Below are 8,805 nucleotides of genomic sequence, written 5' to 3' on the forward strand. Positions count from 1 at the left end.
CAATCAGAGCGCAAAACTCTAACGCGGAAACGCAGTTCCGTCGTAGAAGGCATACACGCGTACAGGCCATTGGTACGGGTGTACAGGCCATTGGTACGGGTGTACAGGCCATTGGTACGGGTGTACAGGCCATTGGTACGGGTGTACAGGCCATTGGTACGGGTGTACAGGGCATTGGAATTCTTGTGGATCTCTCAATCAATTAGTAAAAACACGATAAAAGACAAGAAAATAAATTGCACATACAAACAAAATAACAAATACTCAATAATAATAAATAGTAGTGAATCCCATAATAAAGAAGTATTAAAAAACAAAAACTGTGTCTATGGAGCTGTGTTCCTACGATCCTCTCTGCACTTTGAATAACTTAATGACCTAATTTATGACAATACATTATATCACCAACGATAACTGAACATAAAGTCATCAGTTAAAAAAAGGAACAATTAACAAGTGCATCTAACAGGCCTATGTGAGATCCTTCCTACACTCTTTTATTAATGCATAATTTTATTAATGCATAATTGTATTAATGCATTGCTTTTATTTAGTCAATTCTCGGCTCCTTTCATGCCTGTGTAAAGTACTGAGGAGTTGGTCGCAGTCAACCAGCACAGCTGGTTACTATGGCCGCCTGTGGATCCTATGGTCCAAATCCACTCGGTAACATGGTTATGTATGTATAATACTGCTGTCACTAATAAAGTGTATTATTACATTATTAGAGCTGTCAGTTTGCACCAGCAGCTTACCGGCCATGCATGTCTGATTTACAGCTGTAGAAAGTGAATTGTCCTTTCTATGGAGGAAGGGGGGGGGGGGGGGGGGGGGCACCGTAAATCCTACTGACTGCAGTGGCTTGTTGAGAGTCTGCCTCACAGCCCCACTGAGGGCTATAATTAGAAACACGCCGGCCTTGCCGCGTTTGCCGGCAGGAAACAGCCTGTGTGTGTGTGTGTGTGTGTGTGTGTGTGTGTGTGTGTGTGTGTGTGTGTGTGTGTGTGTGTGTGTGTGTGTGTGTGTGTGTGTGTGTGTGTGTGTGTGTGTGTGTGTGTGTGTGTGTGTGTGTGTGTGTGTGTGTGTGTGTGTGTGTGTGTGTGTGTGTGTGTGTGTGTGTGTGTGTGTGTGTGTGTGTGTGTGTGTGTGTGTGTGTGTGTGTGTGTGTGTGTGTGTGTGTGTGTGTGTGTGTGTGTGTGAGAGAGGCCGTAAGCTAACAAAGAGAGGAAAGTCTACACATGGGGCAGGCATGCGGGCCAAGCACAGTCTGGTATTCCCGCTCTGCGATCACCTCATTAGAATGTGCAGGTGTATATGGGTGGGATGGATGGAAGGAAGGAGTGAGAGGCAGCGAGACAAAAGACCCCGGGTCATAATCTTGTGTTTCAAACATTCATCATGGCAGAAAGTGACCAATTGGGTTATTCATTGTTTAGAATTCCTTCATCATGACTGAGTCAGTTTAAAATCGACAGCGATGTCTCACTCAAAGGTGCTGTAGGTGGTATTTCTTTTGTTATATAATAGCTCTACATTCTGACAGCCATCACTGATATAGAGTGTCTGGTCAGTAACATGGGTCTCCCAGTCCCTCTACTCTGCAGTAAACACAAAATACATGTTCTGGTATACTGGTCCCACTTTATCCAATCAGGAGAGAGAACCCTAAATATTTGTACTTGTTTAAAAAAAAGAATTTGTCAGACCATTTTTACCCTGTTGAGTTCTCTCTCCTGAGTAGATGAAGTAGGAACCGGATAACAGAAAAGTAAACCTTGCCCAAAGTTAACTGCAGAGCAGGAGGGACTGGGAGACCCATGTTACTGACCAAACACTCTATATCGTGATGGCTGTCTGAATGTAGAGCTACTTAATTTTACAAAAAATAAATAAACGTACAGCACCTTTAATGTCCCTTTTCTTATTTTTTTTTAAGTTTGAGACTTACATTTACATTTAGTCATTTAGCTGACGCTTTTATCCAAAGCGACTTACACGTTCTGACAAGTCATCAGGAAGGGCACAACTCTATCAGCTGAGTAACAATGAAAGTCTTCACTTCACTTAGATGAAAGTTGTGTGTTTTTTGTGTGTAGCCCAGAAGCCCAATGACCTTATCCCCAGTCGTGTATTTGGCTTTGACTTGTTTAATGTAGTGAAATTGTGTGGTTTGTTTTGTTTGTGGGCTTCAGAGTAGCTCACTGTCTGCTGTACTGTTTCTGCCAGCCAACTGGCCACCATACCCCACCCCACCCCCTACCCCCAGAGGTCCACACTGGAAATTAACCTTTTGGCTTTATTGTGTTTTTAACCTCCATGATTTTTTAAATGTATGTATTCCTGCTGGGCAATTTTATATATATCTTTCAAATCAATCAAATTCAATTAAATTCAATAAGGTGGATCTTGTTCCGCGCAGTATAATATTGACCTCGTCCTCCTCATATTCACTGATCCCCGACCCCTTCATATCTACGATCGACTGTGTCTCCGTGGAAATTGGAAACACATGGACTTCCCCACCGAACCCTTATTTAGTGCACTTGTTTTGGCTTGTTTTGGCTCTCAAATCTCCAAATCTCATTGCAATCATTATATTTCTCCAAATCTCATTGCAATCATTATATTACACAGAGATTAATATCTCATAGAAATGTTATAGTCAGAAATTGCACTAACTGGAATCTGTTTGGCCTAAATACCAAATAATTGAGAATGTAACTATTCTTATAAGCAACTGTTAAACAGTAATCCAGAACTCTTTTATTGCACTGTAAAAAAACTGTGATTTTATGTCTGCACTTTATGTGCTCATATCTATTCTATTATTGCACTGCACTATTGCACTATTTTATTCTGTCTATCTTACTCTTTTTTATTATTGTCTATTTTTTAAACTGAATCAAACCATAAACATGGTGGCCTGTTGGGATGTTAGATCCTAATGTGAAAAACTGTGATTTTATATGTCTGCACTGCTCATTTTATGCCCATCTTTTTTCTGTTGTGAAGCACTTTGAGCTGCAATTTTTGTATGAAAGGTGCTATACAAATACAGTTTATTATTATTATTATTCTTATAAGAAGCCTGAGAAGCCACCTAATGCAGGGCAGTGTGTTGTGGAATTGGCACAATTGGTCACAGTGGTGGTGCTCAGAATGGGATTTAAATTTAATAAATATAGGATTAGAAATGTAGTGCATGCAGTTACTAATACTTTGGATATAAATTAAAGTTGCAGTAGGCAAGAAATAGAGCAAGCTCTGCATCACTTTTTGCTGCCACGTAAAAAAATAAAAAACAGATCAATATTATGTTATAACGTTATAACTTTATTGTTATAACAAGATATTTTCACGTTTTAATGTGATACGTTTGTATGTCATAATAATAAAATATCTTGTTATAACGTGAAAATATTTTGTTATAACGGGAACATGTCTTGTTATGTGAAAACATCTTCTTATAACAATAAAGTTCTCACGTTATAATGTGATACTCACCTGTTTTTTTCTTTTTTTTTCTTTCAGACTTCCAGATGCCCACAGACTTCCAGCCTCTGGTGCTTTTGCACATTGTGTGTACTTATTGACGACGAGCGCGGTGGTGGTCTTAGTTTCCCTGACGTGACCCTGGGAACACCACTTGGCAGGCAGAAAACATCTGATTGGCCAAAAACAACAGCTCCTTGCATCAATAACCAATCAGATGTTTTGGCCTGTCAAGTGATGTTCCTGGGGTTGCATGGGAAAAGGAAAACCTTAAACACAGTAAATTTCGCAGAGTAAATTTTACTCAAACTGAGTACATTTTACTCAAACATTTTACTCAGTTTGAGTAAAATGTACTCAGTTTGAGTAAAATCTACTCTGCGAAATTTACTGTATGTTGCGTGTGCACGTCCTTGATAAGTGATGCAGCTCGCTCTATTTCTGCTGGGCAGGTAGACAAAGTTGCCTACTGCAGCTTTAAGTTGAATAACCAAAAAGCCTGAAAAGATTCTCAAGCATACATACATACATGCATAAATATATGTATATACTATACATTACACGCATGCTCAAGCATACAAATTTGGGAACAAAGCTCTTGCCACTCTGCCATTATTTATGCTAAACCCCAAGGCTTCTTCTCCCCAAAGAACAAATCAAATGCCATGGTTTTTAATTCTGGTGAAACAAAATGGCCACCAATGTATGAAACCAGATTCTTGGACCTCTACTAAAGTGAATCTCATCGTCTCTGTTCTACCGCCAAACCAGTCACTGCTCCAACGAAAATAACGAAAGTGAGAAAGAAAAGGAGATTTTTTGCAGGAAAGAAAGAAAGAAAGAAAGAAAGAAAGAAAGAAAGAAAGAAAGAAAGAAAGAAAGAAAGAAAGAAAGAAAGAAAGAAAGAAAGAAAGAAAGAAAGAAAGAAAGAAAGAAAGAAAGAAAGAAAGAAAGAAAGAAAGAAAGAAGAAAAGAAAGAAGGGAGTTGTGAAAAGCACTAGTGGGAGAGGTGTTGCTCTGGAAGGCCCCAGTGGGCCCAGTCGTTAGGGAAGCCATGTTCTTGGACACGCTTCACGCCAATCTTCTGTTTCATCAATTTCATCAACACACACACACACACACACACACACACACACACACACACATACACACACACACACACACACATACACACACACACACACACACACGCGCACGCGCTAGCACGCATGCACGCAATGTAATTGTTTTTTAAGAGTAGAATTCAGGAGCTTTGCCCCTTAATTTGACCTAGTAGTGCACTTACTTACTTCTTTCATATTTAATAATATGGTTCTTTTAAGTGTTTATTAGGGTGTAAAAGTAAGGGACTTTGTTCCGTGGCATGTAATCGCATATCTTTTCATAGCTGGATTAACATGTAAACACCAACCAGACTGGGCCCAGTAGGGTTAAAGGAAGAAAGAAAGAAAGAAAGTAAGAAAGAAAGAAAGAAAGAAAGAAAGAAAGAAAGAAAGAAAGAAAGAAAGAAAGAAAGAAAGAAAGAAAGAAAGAAAGAAAGAAAGAAAGAAAGAAAGAAAGAAAGAAAAGAAAGAAAGAAAGAAAGAAAGAAGAAAAGAAAGAAGGGAGTTGTGAAAAGCACTAGTGGGAGAGGTGTTGCTCTGAAAGGCCCCAGTCGTTAGGGAAGCCATGTTCTTGGACACGCTTCACGCCAATCTTCTGTTTCATCAATTGTTTTTACAAAGCGTTGAGTCCCTCACGCCCTGGCAATGCAGGCCATGGTCTGACAAAGCGCTCGCCAGTGGAAACACAATAGGAGTTTTGGGATTCACTGGCTCACCACGGTAATAGTAGAGGGGATATGTTCTCGGGGTAACGCAGGGCAAGGTAGGGGGAAGCGAACAATACACAATGGATAATCTGCATTACAAAAACCATTGTGTCCTGGGTTGAAATGTCTCCCTGTTTTATTAGTCCAGATAGTCCCTCCTTTGAACCAAAACTGACCTTCTTACAGTAAAACATACTTTCACCAGGGAATCCTCAGCATGAGTAGTGTGGCCAGTCTTCCTTATTTAGCCATCAGTGTTCTCAAATGATATGGGATTCGATAGAATCCTCTATTTTCCCTTAACCCCTTGTGTGGTGTTCAAGATTTTGTTACTCAGCCAATCTGGTGGTCAGGTGATCTCTGTGGTCTGTTGGATAACTTTATCTCAATTACAAGCAATCTAGACAGCTTATATAGTTATATATCGCATAGCTCTGCTCAGCGTCTATTGCAATACTCTTCATATCCAGTATTGAACTGAAATAAATTTCCACATGTACCTTTACATACCATCATCTGTCTGGCCACACCCCCATCCGCTACCTACATAAGCAGGGGTGTGGCCATACCATCAGCTCCTTCTTCAATTTTCACCACGTTGAGTGCCTGCAAGTACCACACTTTAAGTTTGATGGATTTTCTGAAGAAAAAAATAGGAGATGAAGGAGCTACGTTGACATTATATCTTTGTTTTCTCTCTCACTATTTTCGAGGAAGCACAGAGATAATGTCTTCGCCACTGGGGTGTCTGGAAGATGATGATCATTCTGACCTCCACCGGTATTTTCGTATTAGGGGCTCGCGTCGCTGGTCTAATCCCCACCTGAAGTCCTCCAAGCTGCAGCTGGACAGGTATTACCTCCGGTTCTGCAGCTGGACTGTGTAGGAGGGGCGTCGGCTGTTGTGAGAAGCTAGCTACCTCTGGGTGAGTGATGATTTTGCTACGCGAGCGCCAGTTGTGTTGCTATGAGGGGGTTAGCTGCACAATTTACGAAAGCCGGCCCCAGACTAGTACCCTTTTTCTGCCTCTTAGACGGCAGAGGGAGGGTCCTGGTTTGAAGCCCACAGTAGTTAAACTAGTGGGCCGTGACCAAGGTCTGTGGTTAAAACCCCGGATCTTTGGACGAGCGGATTCCTCTCTGTCACGTAAAGGCCCCATCTTTCAAGGTGAAAGTTACCCAGCACGTGGAAAAATGGGTTTGGTGTTTCGTTATCGGAAACTCCACGCCCAAATCGGCAGCAGCCCATGAGGGAATTGTGCCGATACCGCTGTATATCTGTTAATCACCGTTCTGAAAACTGTGTTGACTTCTTTTTCTCTTCTCTCTTAGGATGAGGAGGGAGTCAGACGGCGGCTGTCTGAAGTGTTGGCTTATTGTGCTCTCTCGTGTGCAGTTCGGTGATAGCTGCTTAGCTTACGTTCTGGCTGGGTGAGCTACCTGTTAGCCAGTTAGCTGCTAGGCTAGGAACGTTAGCTTGTTGCTACCAGTCGGCCTGAGTTGGCTGTTAGCTTATGCTACACCGTTGAACATTAGCCGTGAGAATAGTAGGCCGTAACACTCTGACTACGACGTCATCTTTGACAGAGGATGTAGTCGGCCCTACACCGTGATCGGCTGTTGGAGGGGGGCGTCTTAGCTTCTTTGCCCCACCAGCGAGGACCTTCGTCAACGTGGAGACCAGTGTTGGTGGTCCTCTCAGCCTGCGTTCATGGTATAGGTAAGGGTCCTTTGGACACTTAACGCCTCTTCCTTCCTTCCCTTCTAAATGTTTTGTAATAACGATGTTTTTTTCCAAAACGTATGTTGCTTCACTACATTGGGGATACGACATGTGTTGTGTGTGAATTGTCTTGTCGCTGGTATAGTTTTCTCTCTACCTAGAAAATCGGCGTTGTTTTTTACGTGAGTAAAAATGAACTGGTTTGGTTGTGATGAGACCTTGTGTGTTCATGTAATGTTAGTAACGTGGTTGAGCTCACAACTAGCTGGGTTAATAACCCTGCAAAGCTATGCTTAGTGACATATGATCGAGGGGTGAGTCCTTCTCTCAGCCTGTGATGACAATAAACAGGTGGCATATTCACATATTAACAGGGCGGTACCTGTTCAACCTAGTCGTATCAAGGGTAAGGTGGTGAGGGGTGATCCCCCCGGTTTCCCTGGGGCTTCCCCCCCTCCTCTCAAACATGTTTTTGTTTACAATATATTGTTTCACTATGTTTGTGGGGATACGGTGTAATCCCTCAGCTTCTGCTGGGAATGTGCTCCTGCTTGGGGAAAAAAAGTTTTCCTAGGGAAAAGATTGTTTTGGTCGCTATCATGTGGACTTAGCAAGGCCTGTGGCCAGTACTTAATCGAGGACTTGTGTCTTCTCTCGTTATGAAAAACGGCGTTCCTTTTACGGTAGTGAGAGTGTACTTTGCCTTTTTTGTTGTGATGGAGGGTTGTGTGTGTCGTTAAGATCCACAACTGGTTTGGTGTTGGCCTACAGAAGTCACATGTGTAAGCTCTGGTACCGGGGCTCTTAAAGGGGCCCTCTCTGGGTCTGTGTGTTTCTTCCTTGAAAATTTCAGATCGCAGGTTTCGCACATGAGTCTGTGTGAAGCTGTTAACGCTTCATGTAGCATGCTGTGACTGGTGTCATGGCTCTACTTTGTCATTACATCGTATCAGGGGTGAGGGGTCATAAGGGGGTGAACTGGTAAAACCTTCCTCCCCTTTTTCTGATTGGTCAGGGGTTAAAACCCCCTGTCCTTCGGGCTTCCTGTCACATTGCTGGATCAGCACGTCACAGGGTAGGGGGGGGGGGGGAGGGAGTTTCCTGGTCCCACGCCATATTGGGTGGTGGACCACGGAAATTCCCCCGCCATAGAGTACGTCACTGGGCGCGTTTCTATTGGTAAGACTTCCGTGGGTTATTCAGGCTCCATGTTGTGGACCTCTGTTACAGGGAGTTTTAGAGCCTCCTCCTCAGGGAGTTCAGAGCCTCCTCCTCGGGGAGTTTCAGAGCCTCCTGTGAGTTCAGACCCTCCCTCCCAGTGAGGGAGCCTCCTCAGAGTTTCAGAGCCTCTTCCTCAGATTGTCAAGGTGAGTAGAACTTAAAAAGAAGTTCTGCTCTGTTGTATGTGTATTGAGCTTGGTGGGTGATGCAACGCAGTAGAGACGTTTTGTTCTTCTGCTCTGCTCCCTACTGGTAGTGTGTGTATTGGGTCAGAGCCTCCTCCTCAGGGTGTTTCAGAGTCTTCTCCTCAGGGAGTTCAGAGCCTCCTCGGTGAGTTCAGAGCCTCCCTCTCAGTGAGGGAGCCTCCTCAGAGTTTCAGAGCCTCCTCCTCGGAGAGTCCTAGTCCAATTGTTACATAGCTCAATGTTGCAATATGTCTTTTCAATCTATTGCTCACGTGGGAAGTCTCTCTGGGGGTTCCCCGTCCCCTCCTTTATGGAGCAGGTTGACAGGGTATTGTTTAGGGAGTTCCCTGACTCCTCGCCGGTAATGGTCTGTTG

This window comes from Notolepis coatsorum, assembly GCF_963971535.1.
Source record: "Notolepis coatsorum genome assembly, chromosome: 7".
Taxonomy (NCBI): domain Eukaryota; kingdom Metazoa; phylum Chordata; class Actinopteri; order Aulopiformes; family Paralepididae; genus Notolepis; species Notolepis coatsorum.